Below are 18830 nucleotides of genomic sequence, written 5' to 3' on the forward strand. Positions count from 1 at the left end.
TAATTGTCTCCTCTCTCTGTATCCATTCGTCTCTAATTGCTGCACTTTCCAATGTGGCCAACAGGAAGGAGTGCGCAGGTGGCCCTTTGCATTTACAGGTCCTGTATGTCTGGATTTAACCCATTGAGGCTAGACAATAGTAAAAAAAAATTGCGTCTGTAGCAAACATTTACAGCCTTTTCTCTTGTCACGATTTCCTGAGCAGTACAGCATAACAACTACTTACATAGCACTTACATTGTGTTAGGTATTGTAAGTCACCTAGAGATGATGTATACAAGAGGATGTGCGTAGGTTATATGCAAACACGAGGCCAATTTATATCAGGGACTTGGGTACCTGTGGGTTTTGGTGTCTGTGGGAGTCCTGGAACTGTTCCCCCATGGATACGGCATGGAGTTGTCCCCCATGGAGGAACAACTATATAGAGTTTGTCTTTCCCTTTCTTCCTTGAAACTCCTTTAAATTTCAGATTTGAGATGACTACTTCCTGACCAGATTGAATAATTATTTGCGTATTAGAGTTTTGAGAGAATATTGAGGCAGGCTGTCCTCTTAGCTAGCCTATACTTTAGTTCTTGAACTTTGTTCTGGCATTGATAACACCTGCAGTTGTTTGAAAACTAATTGTATCTGATAAAAGACCCTGTGCCTGTGGGGGTCTGTCTTCCCCTGCCCAAAAGAACTAAGTGAGCTTGTTCTATCTCCCCTTCTGTGTCCTGTTTCAAGTTCACCAGCAACAGTGTCTGCTTCTCTGTAATCACAGTTCCGTCTTCCTCCAGGCTCTGTGAATTTCAGGAGGAGGGAATCTACCTGCTTCGGTCTCACTTTCCTTCATTGTCTTCTCTTCATTGCCTGCTGGTCTGTTCCTAACTTAGCAACTAAGATGAACATTCTCCTTAGATGTTTGCATTGGCCACTTTCTGCACTTCCATATCAGTACCCAAATTGTTTGCTCTAAATCTCTACGTTAGTTCTTACATCTCACCTCTCCTCTCTTCTGATTGTCCAGCGAACCCATTCATTGGATGGTTTCTTCCTTGTAATGGTCCTTGTACTTCTAGAGCTCCAGAAAGAGCCCTCTCTCCTTCTCTCCCCTTATAGTCTTTCAAAAGACTCTCCCATCCCATAAGGGAGACCCAAGGAAGACATTGGGTCCTGTCTCCTATCTTCAACCTCTCCATGTCTCTTCACAAACCACTGGGCATGACAAATTATTCCCACTTCTTCCCCACATTTTCACTCAGATGGCCTTTCTCTATATTAATTAATTTCTTCGTGGATCCACTTATTCCTAGGATATATATTAAGCTCCCACTAGGTACATAAGGTCCTGCTGAAAGCCCTGAGATGGAGAGCATTTGTGGAGGGAGGGAAAGAAGTTATCTCATCTTCCCTTGAGGAATTTGCAGTCTAGACGGAGGCCCAGGCATTTATTCACAGAAAAGTTGATACTACATATGATTAAGTGATAAATGTTTGGTACAAGTTGGTACAAGCAATATAAGCCTTAGGATGTCAGAAGAGAGAAAAATTTCCTTAGATGGCAGGATGGGGTTTGGAGGTTGACGTGTAAAGGCACTGGCCTTGCAGCATGGATAAGATTTGAGAGGCAGGAGCAGGTGAGAGGATTCCACCAGGGAGGAAGTAGATATGGCAGGTGACACAGCCTGGATGGAATGGACAGGCTGTGTGGAGAGGCCATTCCTCCATGAGCCCTGACAATTGTTGGTTTGAGGAGCGCCAGGGCATCATTCATTTTCACTCTCCTTTCACTTCGTATAGCAAAACATATATTTTTGATCATGTAGGTTGTATTTTGAAATGAGTGCAAAGGCAATGTACATTTGTTCATAAAATGACACTATCATTTTGCATAACTAAAATAACACTAAAAATTATATATTATGATAAAGATAGGGAAAGAGGTTTTAGCAAACTTCTTTTTCATCAAAGAATATATCAGTTGCATGCAAAATAGGTTCTGTGTTTGCGTAAATGTCTTCTTCCTTTCAGTATACTCTTTCTCTTTTCTTCAGAAATCTCATGAAGCCCACAGACTTTGTAGTAAGTACTTTTTTCTTGTTCTTTTTTTTCAACTTCTATATTAGAATCAGAGGGTACATGTAGATGTTGAGGTTTGGTGTATGAATGAATCCTTCACCCAGGTAGTGATCATAGAACCCAACAGGTAGTTTTTTTCAACCCTTATTCCACTCCCTCGCTTCTCACTCTTGTATCCCTCATTGTCCATTGTTCCCACCTTTACAACCATGTGTACCCCACTTCTAGCTCCCACTTAGAAGTGAGGACCTGTGGTATTTGGTTTTCTGTTCCTGCACTGATTCGCTTAGGATAATGGTTTCCGGCTGCATCCATGTTGCTGCGAAGGACACAATCTCATTCTTTTTTTATGCCTGCATAGTATTCCATGGTGTATATGTACCACATTATCTTTATCCAATACACTGTTGATGGGCACCTGGGTTGATTCTATGTCTTTATAGCAAGATTTCTGATAGAAACACAAAGACTTTCACACTTGATCTTAGCCAAAAGGCCGAGAAGCGATGAAACACAAAGACTTTCTCTTCTGCCTTCTGAAAAATGTTAAGAAACTGAACATGTGTGTATGTGGGTATACATATGTGTGTGTATATATATATGTGCTTTTCTGTGGCATGTATATATATGTGTGTGTGTGTGTGTGTGTGTGTGTGTGTATATATATATATATATATATATATGCTTTTCTGTGGCCCTGAGAAGTTGCTTAAGCCTTGACAAATTTCCTATCACCTCCATGGGGGCTTATCTGCCTTGATAAGGGCCCCATAGGCTTTTCATGGTCCTGCTTACCCTCTCACACCCCTGGAAATGTTTCATTTATATGATGTCTTCCGACTTGAACTTGAAGAGATGACATTCTTTTCACTGCTCCCTCAGTGCCAAATTAATATACAAAGTACAGTTGAGGTTTAAAGATTCAGTCTGTTGGACTGGGAACTGGATCCTAGTTTCTATTTATCTGCCTGTCTAGCTAGTTATCCTCTTTTTCTCCCACTCTCTCTCTCCTGGTCTCTCAATCTCCCTTTCCCACTGTCATCTCTCTATCTACCACCATTTTCCCTCTTTCTGTTTCTGTATCTTTCTATCTGGCCATCACTTACTGGTGATCTCTTTCTCTCTCTTCCTGCCAACCCTATCTACCACCCCTGTATCTATCCTCTATCCTTGCATATATGTGTATGTAAATATTTTAAAATATATCTTTATATTTGGGAAAAAATGGGTTAAAGTAGTACTTTTTGATCAGGCTGTTGATAAAGTAATCTTAACAGAAATGGCGCAAGAACAAGTCACCATCTACAAAGGAAACCAAAGCCAGTAAACCCAACACAAAGTTTTAGAATAATTGCGATTTAAGGTGCCCTGGAATTATTTCCACACTCAAAATCATTTTTTTTTCCATTTGAAGTGATTTGGCAGAGGGAAAATTATACCTTTTCCCCTTGCTATACAAAGAGATGCCCCCTCTTCATTCTTTTGTAATTCTAACACAAACCTTGGCAAATGAGACATGGGTTCTAAGGAACATCAAATTCTATGAGTTGAGGAATATCAGAAGCAGGCATTTTGCTTCAGTTGGGCAAAATAGCATCTGTGTGTGAAGACGAAACTAAAAGATTGCTCTTCTAGTGTGTTTCCATTTGTAACACATGCTGTATTCAAACTGCCGATTCGTTATTGGCTTTATGCCCTATTCATAGCATTGATTTCGTGTTCATCCTGTTTCCTAAGTTTTGGGTACCTCTGTAGTATACATGTTTCTTTGCATCCACCATGATATTTCTCTGTGAAAGCTATGTTCCCAAGTCCTTTGTTTGTTCCCTCTCTCTTTCCCCTTATCCTCCCCCCAGGCCTAATTATGAAACAACTTCAAATAAATACAAAAATTTTTAAACAAAAAAAAATTCTGCTTCCTGTGAGCAATTACCTAGCTTTTCCCCCTCTTTTCTCTTCAAGAGTTCTAATTCACTTGGAGTACTGTGCAGTTGGCCAGGCCTGAGATTTCTGGGAGCTGTAATTGTGTCTCATTAATTCTTACAGTAATGTAGGGTAACTATAAGGAACATGCAATTAGTGGTTTCGTCAATGAACAGAGCAGTTAATCAGCAGACAAAAGATGGGGCTCAGGGCCCATTAGGCTAAAAGGAAGTGTGAGGGCTGTTCCGGGCTCCAGGAATGTACTCGAACATGCCTGACTGCTGGACACGCTCAGAAGACTATGTTTGTCTTTTTGCTAAACCGGCTTTTTTTTTTTTTTTTAATCGGTGTGGTATGTGTTTATTCAAACACTTGAGAGATTCCTGTGTATTCCACAAGAGTATCCCAAGCCTTTTTCTCTCCTGGCGTTAGCTGGCCTCGGCTTCTTCCCTCCATTGTGCAAATAAACCCCCAATACACACACAACAAAAAAGCAGAAACAAGCCAAAAACCAACCAACCGACCTCCACAATAAAAATAAAGAAGAAGAAAATCACAATACTGCTTTACTGGAGCGGTTAAACATGGACGTCCTGAGCTGACCCCTCTGTCATCAGAAAATAAATGAATGTGGAGACCAATAACGTTGAAATAAGCTTTTGTGTTCCCAGTCATCCCCTCCGTATCCATCTCTAGAAAGTGGACCTTTATGCTTTTGAATGGAGGTGCTTTAAATACATGTAAATGTATGCAGATAAGCATATGAGTTTTAAAATGTTGCAGGCCTTATAGCTACAAGTAACCTCAATTGTGTGTTTTCTGTGAGAAAATCTTGTCACATTACTTTGGAAATTTGAATACAGAAGTTAACCCCAAGGAATAAGGTCCCTTTTTCTGGGTAACACGGACTGTACTGCCCTTGCCTAGAAAAACCATGTGAAGTTTACAGATAGAATCCTGTGAAATGTTGTAAATGTGAAGCGATGATTATACAAGAAAATGGATTTATCAATAATACATTGCCCTGGGGTAATTCTGAGCTTGAGCAAACAGTTCTTCAAATAGCATGACATTGCTACTCCTAAGTAAAGCATACATTTGGAATGAAGAAGGAATGATTACATTTGCTTTTCAAAAGTGAAACCAGCTTAATTATTAACTTATTTCCTGAGTCAAGTGCAGGTCTGAAAACAAAGGTAGGGTTTTTTCTTTCTCCAAACCTGTCTGCGGTCTTATCTTCTTGGGATTCACATTGGAAACAAAGAAATGTTCAAAAAATGAATTCTCTTAGGCATTATGTTAGAGCTTCAGCTGTTTTTGAATAATTAGCTTCATTTGTTAAATATTTGAGACATTTTTTACTTGGAGATAAGAATAGCATAGTGGACGATGAGAGTTACAAATGATATACCCTTCTTATTAATTAATTAGGAACAGTAAACCCAGTCAACCTCTTTTTTTGCTTATTTAGATTTTCTTCTGTAAAGAAGTGTTTTATTTATTTATTTATTTATTTATTTATTTATTTATTTATTTATTTTTGAAATGGAGCCTCACTCTGTTGTCCAGGCTGGAGTGCAATGGCGCAATCTCGGCTCATTGCAACCTACCCCTCCTGGGTTCAAGCGATCCTCCTGCCTCAGCCTCCCGAGTAGCTGGGATTACAGGCGTGCACCATCACACCCAGCTAATTTTTGTATTTTTAGTAGAAACAGGGATTCACCATGCTGGCCAGGCTGGTCTCGAACTCCTGACCTTAGGTGATCCACCTGTTTCGGCCTCCCAAAGTGCTGGGATTATAGGTATGAGCCACTGCACCCAGCCAAGAAGTGTTAATTTTTAATTCAAAACATCATGAAGTTTCTCATTTCCTTCAATGACATGCCATGCATTGTTTCAGAAATTGGGAGACTGGTGGAGATAGGGAAGGCAGTTTAATTCTGCACCAACTAGCTTTAGAGAGACAAAGGAATTAACCTTTGCACCTCAGTTTCCTCATCTGTAAAATGAGGATTTTTAGTCAAAGTGGTCTTCAAGTCTCCTTTTAACTGTGCTCTTTTGCGACTCTTTTGAGCCAACAGTGAAACTGTTCTGAGTATTATTTAAACATAGGATTGATGTCACAAACTATCCATGGTAAACCATGGTTCCAGTTTGCTGCTGCTGATGCGGGCTATGGAGTCATTAGAGGTTACTACCAGCATAAATTAGTTGTGAAAGGGTTTTCTCTGTAATCAGTTTTTTTTCTCCTTGTCTTGATTTGCCTGATTGCTAAATATCTCCCTTATTTCCTAGTGAATAATACTCCTTCATGTTTCAGGAGCTTGTAATTACCTTGGTCTTTCGGGCAGCATGCTGTCTGCCTGCTTGCATCTGTGAGTGGTCTCTACTGGCCTAGGGTTTCATGTAGTGTATCATAAATCTCAGCAACAAACGGACTTCAAAATCTTCTGTACTTCTATAAAGTGATACAATTGGGTTTTATGGTTGCACATTGCTTTATAAAGTAATCTGCTCTGGAATACATCTCAGAAACCATAAACATGGTGGCTGGGTATGGTGGCTCATGCCTGTAATTCCAGTGCTTTGGGAGGCCGAGGAGGGAAGGATCGCTTGAGGCCAGGAGTTCAAGACCAGCCTGAGGAACATAGTGAGACCCTGTCTCTTCCAAAAAAAAAATTAGTTGGGAGTAGTGTATGCCTGTAGTTTCAGCTACTCAGGAGGCTGAGGTGGGAGGATCACTTGAGTCAGGGAGGTTGAGGTTGCAGTGAGCCATGATGGTGCCACTGCACTCTCGCCTGCCAGAATGAGACCCTGCCTTGAAAAGAAAAGAAAAAAATTAAGAAACCGTAAACATGTTACTTTTCTCATCAGGAGTGGTTCTGCTTCACTTCAGCCTCATACTCTCAACAGGAAAAGTCATTTACATATATATATCGGCCACTTAGGAGGCCCATCCATACCCCCACCTGGCTGGAATTTCTGATACTGCTCAGCCCTTAAGGTCCAATCCATCCTGTTGGTTTCTTTGTCTTTTGTGACCCAGCCCCTTTCCCTAAGACTTTACCTTTAACCACCCTTCCCATTTTAGAAATTCTTTCTTCTAATCAGATTGCACTGGGCAAAAGTCTTTCCTTCTTTTCTTTCCTGCCAAGATCTTCTCCAGCATAAATGTAACCTTCAGAGAATACAGAAGAATCAGTAAATGATCAATACCTTTATGACTTATTCACGGCACAGGGTCAGAAACTCTCAGGCCAACATAGGCTAGGCAGATAACGTAGGAGTTGGTGAGCCCGAGAGAAAATCACAGAAAGTGGTGGCGGAGTGGGGGTGAGAGGTATAGTGTTGAGGAGATGGGAGGCCGGGGTTGGTGAGGGGGTGGGGGGTGGAGCCCTCCAAAGGACAGGCCTCTGCTAAAGACAGCAGCCTGCACTCCCTCCAGCCAATTATCGCCATATGGGAATGTAGCCTGATATGGTTAGAGCTTCTGATTTAAAAAAAATAATAATAAGTTGGAAATGTAGATTTTATGTAAACTCTCCCAATTTTTATTTTTATATTTATTTATTTATTTATTTTGGGACAGGGTCTGTCTTTGTCACTCAGGCTGGAGTGCAGTGGTGCAATTTTGGCTCACTGCACCCTCAACCTCCTGGGGTCAAGCAATCCTCCTGCCTGAGCCTTCCAAGAAGCTGGGACTACAGATGCACACCACCATGCCTGGCTGATTTTTTTTTTTTTTTTTTTTTGGTCAGCACAAGATCTCATTATGTTACCCAGGCTGGTCTCAAACCCCTGGCCTCAGTAAATCCTGCTGCCTCAGCCTCCAAAAGCACTAGGATTACAGTTGTGAGCCACCACTCTGGTAAAACTGCCTTTTGTTTAATTACTTGTGCAAGGAATCTTTTTGTTTTGAAAGGGTAAGCTGAATAAGAAAAAGTTTGTTTTTAGATTACTCAAATTACTTTAATTCCAAGGAGTTGGGTGAGGCAACAATATGTATTGCCCATAATATGAGGATGTTATTTAATTATATCTGGAGTTACTTGGCCAAGAGGGTGGTTAAAAGTCAGGTAATTTTTCTCCTTTAACCCTCACCATCCTGTGTGACATTCTCATATTTAATGCATGTAGAAGCCAAGACTTGTCATGGAGTTAGTAAGTGGTAGAGCCTGGCCCAAGCTCAAAGGTGCATGCTCTGCACCGTCCCTGCCAAAGGGCTGGTCCAGGATCTCGGACATTTTTCAGCCTGACATTCCAGGTTCCATGCCGGATAATTATCCTCAGGATAATGCAGGGGTTACCCACTATTTTAAAAGAACTACAATCTTGGCCAGGTGCAGTGGCTCACACCTGTAATCCCAGCACTTTGGCAGGCCGAGACAGGTGGATCACCTGAGGTCAGGAGCTCAAGACCAGCCTGGCCAACATGGTGAAACCCTGTCTCTACAAAAATACAAAAATTAGGCTGGGCACCGTGGCTCATGCCTGTAATCTCAGCACTTTGTGAGGCAGAGATGGGTGGATCACCTGAGGTCAGGAGTTAGAGAGCAGCCTGGACAACATGATGAAACCCCATCTGTACTAAAAATACAAAAATTAGCCAGGTGTGGTGGGGGGCACCTGTAATCCCAGCTACTGGGGAGACTGAGGCAGGAGAATTTCTTGAACCTGGGAGGCAGAGGTTGCAGTGAGCCGAGATTGTGCCACTATACTAAAGCCTGGGCAACAAGAGCAAGACTCTATCTCAAACAAAAACAAAAACAAAAATTAGCCAGGCATGATGGTGGGTGCCTGTAATCCCAGCTACTCAGAAGGCTGAGGTGGAAGAATCACATGAACCCAGGAGGCGGAGGTTGCAGTGAGCAGAGATCATGCCATTGCACTCCAGCCTGGGCGACAGAGCAAGACTCCGTCTCAAAAAAGAAAACAAAACAACACAAACAAACAAACAAAATTGCAATCTTAAGAAATTGAAGCTTTGTTAGACATTTGGTTGAAGGACCTGAGAGAGTAGAATTCCTTCAAAGTGTTCCTGAGGCACGTCTTTATCCCTGAACATCTCAAGGAATAGAAAGCATGGGAGGGACTTACGCTTCACTTGGCCAAGTGGTCATATGCTTCGTATGATTTGGTATGGACTGCCAAGGGCCCCCTGCTGCTTCCAAAATAATTCCATCACCAGGCTGCCATGCTCTCAGCCATTCCCACCATTAGAAACCCATTCCTTTGGGTTAATAAAATGATGTCTAGAAATGCCTTGACGACCTACAAGTGGCAGGAGACTGGCTGAAATAACACATGAAAACTGTAGACTGAATGATTTGATAATATTAGCAAAACTTTGAAATAATAGGAAACAAGACAGATGGTATTTGTAACACATATAAAATATTTAACAGTGCCTGGTGTATAGTAAACAGTCAAACACTGTTCAACAAGTGAAAATAAGGGATGGGAGGGGTAAAGTTGGGGGAGGCAGGAACAGGGTGGATGTGGTGGTGGCTGATGGGACACAGGACATGAGAGAGGGGCAGGGTTGTGAAGAAAGGAGGCTGAGACAGATGTGGCCTGCCACAGAGGTGAAGTTCAGCCCTGAGCTGGTTGTAGCAGCTTTCTCTCTTTCATCATGGTAGAAATCAGGCAGAATTTATGCCCACAATTTGACGGTTACAGGAGCTTTCTGGTTCCAGGGTTTTAGGACACACAGGTTTTGTTTCAGCAGTTTAAACTTACACATTTCAGCCAAGATGATGATAAACCTCAGGAAATTAAGGAAAGGAACACATGTGATATCAAAACCAAAAATTCAATCTTCCTTCATATGTAAAACACGAAAGCCATAAGCCTGTAAACCCAAATTCTGGTAAAAAATCCACTACAATGGGTTATTCAGCCAGCATGAAATTTATGTGCACCTTAAGCAAGGGGTTATTTCGCTTCCTGTATTTCCTGTTTCCAAATACTCTTTTGAATTGAAAATGGTGAGAAGCGTAAATTATATGACACTGGAAACGTCTTTCCTATTTCATTTACAATCAAGAACTACTGTTTGCATTTGTATTATGTAGCTACTGTAGAAATTGACCAAATGATGACAGACAAAAGGCACGTGCACCCTGACAAGAGCCAAAACAAACAGGAAGGAACCAACAAGGTAGAACTGTTGGAAAGAACAAAGGATACAGACACATGGGACCATGTGAACCTTTTCTTTGCAAGATGAGCCACTGCAGCTGGGCACGTAGAAGGTTAATGAGCCTGATGGATAGAAACGGAGCTGGGTTCTTCTGTGCATGATGCAGGCTCTAATCCAATCTGGACCCACTATGGGTTAAAGGAGACACTGGCTTTCCAGGGAGCCATGCACCCAGCTAGATGGGCTTCTGGGGAACTGGAAATCGTGGTTCCACCGCCTTCTTCTCCCATCTTTCTTTCAGGTGCAAACTTTTCACCTGAAAGGCTTTCTATTTAGACCTTCCAGGAAGTGAGACTAAATGGTGTGAAGAGGAGTGAGTAAAGACCAACCCTGAATGATTGATTGAGGATGCATGTTAGAATGGGGCTAAAGCCCTGCCGATCCATCTTTTCTTTCCATAAGGCTTTTAGTTGGTTGCCACAATGGAGAGCAAAGGTAAGATGAGGAGAGAGAGGAAGAGGAAGACTAATTTCTTTCCGGTTAGGAACAGGCAGACAGCAGAGAATAACTCCAGGCAATCTGGGGTCAAGGCAAAATGATCTATGTCCAGATCCCAGTCTTTCCGCTGCAGTCCACATTTAGAATAAACATACATGCATCTACACTGTTGGGTTTCTTCCCAAGCTGGAAAGGCCATAGAAGTAAGTTGGCAATTCAGACTTTTTTTTTTTTTTTTTTTCCTTTTATTGACTAGATTCCAAACTGGGGGTAGAGGGGAGAGATAAAACTCAAATACCCCAAATTTGAACCAGATGACAAAATGTCACCCAAACCTTTTGCAAGGCAAGGCTGAAGGGTGCAGGTGTGTATATCGGGTGTCGGTTCTTCCCTCCTTGGGTATTGACACAGTTTGCCTCTTCCCCGAGATTCAGTGAGTGGCTACTGCTGCACATAGGTACCCAGTCCCTAATAAAACTCAGCTGCACGAGTTTCACGGGGCTTTAGGATTTGTAAGCCCATGATTGGGGTTGAAGCCTTCCAGGAACCGCTGCCCTAATAGAACAGGGAAGGAAAACTGATCTATCTCTGCAGGCCTACTTTTCATTTTAATGAGTGGCTCTGAAGGACGAGTGGCTGCTAAACAATTTATTTTTCAGATAATACCAGGAACGGACTGGAAATACATTCAGAAGGAAAACACAGTAATTAATTTGTCACTGAAACCTGAGGGGTCTGGCTCCACTTATAGGTGATAATGAATGTTTTGCATGTAATTAGCAAGAATAATTAGCACATTCCTGGTAACAAATGGACTGACTGGTACTCTGCAAACAAAATTAATTGTTGTGCTAACAGAGGCAATTGTGTCTCTTTATTGTCTGACAATGTTCCTTATATGCACTAATACCTACTTTAGAACTCAGCGGCTTTGTGCAGATAGGAAGAGGAATCTATAAAATTGTACCCCTTCCATCTGCTTCTCAGAAATTTCAAGACCACCAGGGGACTTGTTTGTCAAAACTTGTTAAACAATTTGTAATCTTTAACATGTGTTTTACTGTATTAACGGATGAACCGTTCAAATCAACTTACTGGTTAAGCCAGGAAAGCTACTCTAATCAATCAAATGCTGACATTTTAAACTCTGGGAACTTTTTTTTTTCCTTTACCTTCTTTGGAAAGGAATAGATAAAAATACTGAACTAGAAGTGAGACAGAAAAATTTCTTAAGTTCTACTCATGCATATTGAGTTTATTTCTGTTGTCTTGGCCTTATAAGTTGGGTCTGACTTGGAAGCCTGTTTGTGTTTGCAGGCTTGTAATTAGGCTGCTCAGAAGAAACACAGTGGTATCCCTTTTATAGTCCTTTAGACAGTTTTAAGCAGCATGTAAAATTTATACACACAGTAGGCTTCTTTCTCCCTGACTTTGAAACCTAGTTTTTAAACATCTACAGCTTACAATATAGGAAAATAATTTTAATGAACATGAATATTTTAGTAATTCTTAGGATGGTTGGAGAAGCTGAGAATACTATGATATACTTTAAAGAGGATTCCCTAGGTTTGGTGCAGTGGCTCAGACGCCTGTAATCCCAGCACTTTGGGATGTTGAGGTGGGAGGATTGCTTGAGCCCAGGAGTTTCAGACCAGCATAGGCAATATGACAAGAACCCATCTCTACAAAAAATAAAACACTTAGCCGCGCATGGTGGTGTGTGCCTGTGGTTCTAGCTACTTGGGAGGCTGAGGTGGGAGGATCACTTGAGCCTGGGAGGTTAAGGCTGCAGTGAGCCGTGATTGTGCCATTGCACTCCAGCCTGGGTGACAGAGTGAGACCCTGACTCAAAAAAAGAGAGGATCATTTATCAGAACTGCATCCCTGTGTGTGCACAATAAATGATTATATGAACAGAACTGAAATAGAATTCAGGCTGCTAGTGGGTACCAGATTTCCACACACTAACCTGGCTTCCTGGGAGGAGTGCAGCAGAGCAAGGCTGGCCTTATTCTTGAGGTGTGATATGGGGTCTCGCCGTTGGTGTCTTTGGGGCACCACTCGTAGGCAGGTACTTTTCCTTCAGCAAATTGTCTGCTCCTGGGTTTCTGTGACTCCGTTTTTTCCTGGCTCTTCTCTCATCCCTTTAAAGTCCTTCTCAGTTTCTGTCCTTGTGCCCTTACCCTATCCTCTTAGGGGAACTGTCCTCCAGTTCTGGGGCCCTCAGTGGTTCCCTTTTTGGGCACAGGGATTGTTTGGCATCATCACTTGGCGGCCATATCCGTCTCATATTTCCAGCTCCTTGTTGTCTACTTTGATCTAGATGCTTTCCTTTTCCTCTCAGACATCTACAGATTTCTCTAAAACAAAATGGATTTTCTGCCTCCAATTTCTGCTTTCTGTTCATGAAACCACCATTTTGTCAGCCACAGGGTGGGTGCAGTGGCTCATGCCTGTAATCCCAGCACCTTGGGAGGCTGAGACAGGTGAATTACTTGAGGCCAGGAGCTCGAGACCAGCCGGGGCAACATGGTGAAACCCCATCGCTACTAAAAATACAAAAATTAGTCAGGCATGGTGGCACTCGCCTGTAGGCCCAGCTACTGGAGAAGCTGAAGTAGAAGAACTGTTTGAACCCTGGAGGCAGAGGTTGCAGTGAGCGGAGATCGCACCACTGCACTCCAGCCTGAATGACAGACTGGGACTCTGTCTCAAAAATAAAATAAAATAAAATAAAATAAAATAAATAAAATAAAATAAAAGTCAGCCACAGAACCTGCAAATCTCTGGGTTATCATGGTTGCCTCTGATTTCAACCAGTTTCTAAGTCATATCCAGTATTATTTTCCGAAGGATATCTCTTTGTTGTTTTTCATCCCATTGTCACCAGGCTACTCAAGCTTCCAAGCCTCCTCAGTAATTTTTCTGTTGTTAGGAAACTGGTTTCCCTATTGCTTTTCTTGCTCTTTCTGCACACCGTAAGTATATGCATCAATTAACTACTTTGTATCATGTAATTCACTGGCTTAAAAATATCCGGTGGACCCCTGGCTTGACATCCAAAGCCCAAACTGCTTCACTTAATGTGCAGAATTCACCACAGTTTGATCCTAGTGGTTCCTGTGTATAAATATGTTCTGGCTAGACATGCTGTTTTCATACCGATTTTGCACATTCTGACTCCACAAAGCTCCTGGCCTTCTTCCTTCTCTCATCTGAATCTATCCATTCCCTAAAGCTCTGTCCTAGTTTCCCTTCCTCGCAGACACTTCCCAGATCACAGGAAGCTGCGGTAAAAATTCTTATCTGAACGCTGTCTTGCCTCATTCTGATCACTTGGTCAGGAATCAGCCTGCATTGCCTACTATTGGCATTTACCTTGCATGTGTATTTCTCGCCTGTACAGTTAAATTTCTCAAGTCCAGGAACTGTGTCATATTTTAAAGCTGCTGCTAATTCCGTTTGGTATCAGTTATGCTTAACATTTATTTCAAGGCCAATTTTATAAACATTGTCCTTTTTAGAGGATTTTTCTCATTTTTGGTTTCTGTCTTCAGCTCTGGGTCTTTCTTTGTCTTTTGCTTTTCCAGATGTTGGAGGCTCTTGAGCAAGGATTTGAACACTCATCCAAAGTCAGGCATCTTTGTGCTTCCAGGAGGCAGGGGTTCTGTGTGAGAGATTAAACGGCCATTCTCTCTGTGGCTGCAGGATTTCACAGGGCACACCTCTGGAGAGCAGTGAGGTGGAAAAGTGGTTACAAATTAAGAGGATACAGGTTCCTGTCCTTCTTTGTTGCTGTCGAGCTGTGTGACTCTGGGAAAATTGCTTTGCCCCTCTGAGATTCGCTTTCTCACCTGCGAAATCCATTCATTCATTCATCCAGCAGATAGTCACTGGGTTCCTACTGTAAGTCATTTTGACTAGGGGATTCTCTGAGCTTCTAAATGTTTTTTTCTTCAGTGCTTATATAACCTTTTGTTCATACCAGTTTATAACACATTGTCCAAAAATTAGTTCTATTTATTTATTTTTCTTCTCCAATAGATTTTCTTTTATTTTATTTATTTATTTATTTTTGAGATGGAGTCTCACTCTGTCACCCAGGCTGGAGTGCAGTGGCGTGATCTCGGCTCACTGCAAGCTCTGCCTCCCAGGTTCATGCCATTCTCCTGCCTCAGCCTCCCGTGTAGCTGGGACTACAGGCGCCCGCCACCACGCCCTGCTAATTTTTTGTATTTTTAGTAGAGACAGGGTTTCACCATGTTAGCCAGGATGGTCTCCATCTCCTGACCTCGTGATCCGCCTGCCTTGGCCTCCCAAAGTGTTGGAATTACAGGCGTGAGCCACCGTGCCCGGCTCTCAGATAGTAGACTTTTTGAAGTAAGAGGTCACATCCAATTATCCTTGTATTTCTGGCACCTAGCAAAATACCTTTGGATGCTGCCGTTTTTTTTTTTTTTTTTTTTGAGACAGGATCTTGCTTTGTTGCCCAGGCTGGAGTGCAGTGGCACAATCTCGGCTCACTGCAACTGCTGCCTCCAGAGTTCAAGTGATTCTCGTGCCTCAGCGTCCCGACTAGCTGGGATTATAGACATGCACCACCATGCCCTGCTAATTTTTGTATTTTTAGTAGAGACAGGGTTTCGCTATCTTGCCCAGGCTGGTCTTGAACTCCTGGCCTCATGTGATCCACCCACCTCGGCCTCACAAAGTGCTGGGATTACAGGCGTGAGCCACTGCACCCTGCCTCTGGACTTTGTCTTTTTAGATGAACGATCATGCAGAAAGGTTTAGGGCCAGTCGTTTCTGAGTGACTATGGGTAGGAATTAAATGACATTTATTTTCCTTGAATCTCTGTGTAGGAGCTTTTACTTTTGGGAGGTGAAACAAGTATTTTCCAGAAATTTCCTGCTTTGGTTAATTGACCACCAACTTTAACTAGGATAAATTTTAGCTAATTTTCTGACTCTTAAACATCCTCTTACGTGAAATCACTCGATGAGTTTTGCAGTTAGGCTTGGTTAGCATCGATGACTTCTTACTTAGATGTCACATCTAGCCCCACGATGCTCATTAATCTAGTTGAAGTGATCAGATGCAGTTTTGATGGAAATAGAGTTTATGTTCTTCAGCAATTGGTCAGGAGGAGGAAGATTGATCTAAAAGAGAAAAAGTTGTATAAGCCAACACTTTAACGAGTGGAGAGATTATCCTAAGGTCTACTTTGTATTGTAGACAAACTGATATTAGCTTCTAACTGGGTCTTTAACTTAAGAAATGGGAATGACATGGCAGTGACTTGCTTTCTAACACAGCTGCAATTTGTATTTCCTGTCTCCTCACATTCTTCTTTGTAATCCTTGTTAACTGGGAATGTGGCATTGAGTAAATTCATAAAATAAATATAGAGATTGTATTAGGCTAAAAATTGCATTGTTAATGCTTTGTTTAGTGTTCAGTTAGAGTAACTGAATCCGCAAAGTTCTCTTCTTTTATCCTTGGAATAATCACAAGCTGGGCTTCCACTGGCTGTTCCAGAAAAGAAAGTATGTTTGGTTAGTTGTGTCTGTGTGTGTGTGTGTGCACATGCGTGCATGAGTGTATAAGCAATAGGAAAAATAAGTATTTTGAATACATATAACAATATACCAGTATTCAGGATTTTCATGGTCTTAGGCAAAATCATGGCTTAGGAATGCTTTCAGTTTGACTTTTCACTTACCATTTCCTTGGGACCTAGCTTCAGATTTGGACTTTTTTCTCCTTCTTTATTTAGCCACCCTTGTCAGTTTCATGTCATGTGCCAAGGCATGACAAGATAGTGAGTGTTTGTAGCCATCTAGAGGGAGAGGATAGTTTCTGGCTGCTGTCAATTGCTGTGGGCGGCCAAGAGGCTGTTTTCTAGCTAGGATTTTTGCACAAGTACAGCAGGAATCCCTTGCATGTGCCCAGTAGAAGCAGAATACTGTATTTCATGAGCATTAAGATACTAGGGTCGTCTTTTCTGGCGGGTGTTGACGAGAAGAAAAAGAAGGTTCCTGCTGTGCCAGAAACCCTTAAGAAAAAGGGAAGGAATTTCGCAGAGCTGAAGATCAAGCGCCTGAGAAAGAAGTCTGCCCAAAAGATGCTTCGAAAGGCAAGGAGGAAACTTATCTATGAAAAAGCAAACCACTATCACAAGGAATGTAGGCAGATGTACAGAAACTGAAATTCGAATGGCGGGGTTGGCAAGAAAAGCTGGCAACGTCTATGTACCTGCAGAACCCAAATTGGCGTTTGTCATCAGGATCAGAGATATCAATGGTGTGAGCCCAAAGGTCTGAAACGTGTTGCAGCTTCTTTGCTTTCATCAAATCTTCAATGGAACCTTTGTGAAGCTCAATAAGGCTTCAATTAACGTGCTGAGGATTGTAGAACCATATATTGCATGGGAGTACCCAAATCTGAAGTCAGTAAATGAAATAATCTACAAGCATGGTTATGGCAAAATCAGTAGGAAGGGAATTGCTTTGACAGATAACACTTTGATTGCTGTGTCTCTTAATAAATATGGCCTCATCTGCATGGAGGATCTGATTCATGAGATCTATACTGTTGGAAAGTGCTTCAAAAAAGCAAGTGACCTCCTGTGGCCCTTCAAATTATCTTCTCCACGAGGTAGAAAGAAGAAAAAGACCACCTATTTTGTAGAAGGTGGAGATGCTGGCAACAGCGAGCACCAGATTAAGTCTTATCAGAAGAATGAACTAAGGTGTCTACCATGATTATTTTTCTAATCTGTCCAGTTAATAAACAGTGTGGGCTCTCAAACTGAAAAAAAAAAGATACTAGGAAATTTGGTCAGTTAAGAGTATATTAAGGAGTATGTCTGTCCTGCCCTTTAGAATTCTGAAACTTTTTTTTTTTTTCTTTTTGAAATGGAGTCTGGCTCTGTCACCCAGGCTGGAGTGCAGTGGCGCAATCTCTGCTCACTGCAAACTCTGCCTCCCGGGTTCAAATGCTTCTTTTGCCTCAGCCTCCCGAGTAGCTGGGATTACAAGCAAGCACCACCAGGCCCAATTAATTTTTATATTTTTAGTAGAGATGGGGTTTCACCATGTTGGCCAGGTTGGTCTTGAACTCCTGACCTCAGCTGATCTGCCTGCCTTGGCATCCCAAAGTGCTGGGATTACCGTGCCTGGCCCTGAAACATCTTTAAGTCAGGGGTTTCTGAAAGTATGTGGAACTGACTGGACCATCCTTATTTTGCACGTTATTTTGCTTTTTCACTTGTATTCAGACTTTGACTAAAACAACACGGTGGATGAACGATAGATGGAAATTAGGCACAGAGGGTAAAGAAACTAGGAGAATCTGCTTACCTTTAGTGTGCATTTGAAATAAAGGACAGATGTCTGTTCTGTTCTGGATATCTGTGGATGCTGGTGAATGGTCCTTTTGGTCTAAGCAATTATGTCTAAGAGGTTAGAAATACTAGTTGACTTACATTTGAATCAGAGAAGCTGCTTTTTTTTTTTTTTTTTTTTTTTTGACAGAGTTTTGCTCTGTCGCCCAGGGTGGAGTGCAGTGGCGCGATCTCGGGTGACTGAAACCTCCACCTTGCGGGTTCAAGCGATTCTCCTGCCTCAGCCTCCTGAGTAGCTGGGATTACAGGCATGTGCCACCACGGCCTGCTACTTTTTGTATTTTTAGTAGAGGCGGGGTTTCACCATGTTGGCCAGGCTGGTCTTGAAATCCTGACCTCAGGTGATACTCTCGCCTTGGCTTCCCAAAGTGCTAGGATTACAAGTGTGAGCCACAGCGCCCGGCCAGAAGCTGCTGTCTTAATAATAAAATCCCTGTCCCACTAGAAAATTTTTCATGTCCAAATTATATATGACATTACTGTCAGTAAATTTTCAGTCGCTTGTACCTCTGATTCCTTGAATACGTAGGAAATCCTTCATTCTTCTCATCTGAGATATATATTAACGGGGCATTACACATTCACTATGTGTAATGGGGCAAGAGGGCTCTCTGGTTAAAGACTTAGTGTGGACTCCTCCTGCCTTGCCCTCCAACAGCCCTCAACCCCTCCTCCCTCAGCCTAATGGTGTCTTGAATGTAACTTACTAGTTTGACTTTCCCTGAACCAGAGCAATGAACTCATAGAATGATTTTAAGGTTGAGTAATTATGTCTCCAGGTGTTTGACATTTAAAAC

At 42.1% G+C, this 18830-nt stretch overlaps 1 pseudogene; it reads left to right on the forward strand.

Annotated features, from left to right (window-relative positions):
- The first annotated feature begins 16645 nt into the window (after positions 1–16645).
- Positions 16646–17392, forward strand: LOC129480102 (large ribosomal subunit protein uL30-like; annotated as a pseudogene).
- Positions 17393–18830: the final 1438 nt, after the last annotated feature.

This window comes from Symphalangus syndactylus, chromosome 4 (assembly GCF_028878055.3).
Source record: "Symphalangus syndactylus isolate Jambi chromosome 4, NHGRI_mSymSyn1-v2.1_pri, whole genome shotgun sequence".
NCBI classification, from domain to species: Eukaryota; Metazoa; Chordata; class Mammalia; order Primates; family Hylobatidae; genus Symphalangus; species Symphalangus syndactylus.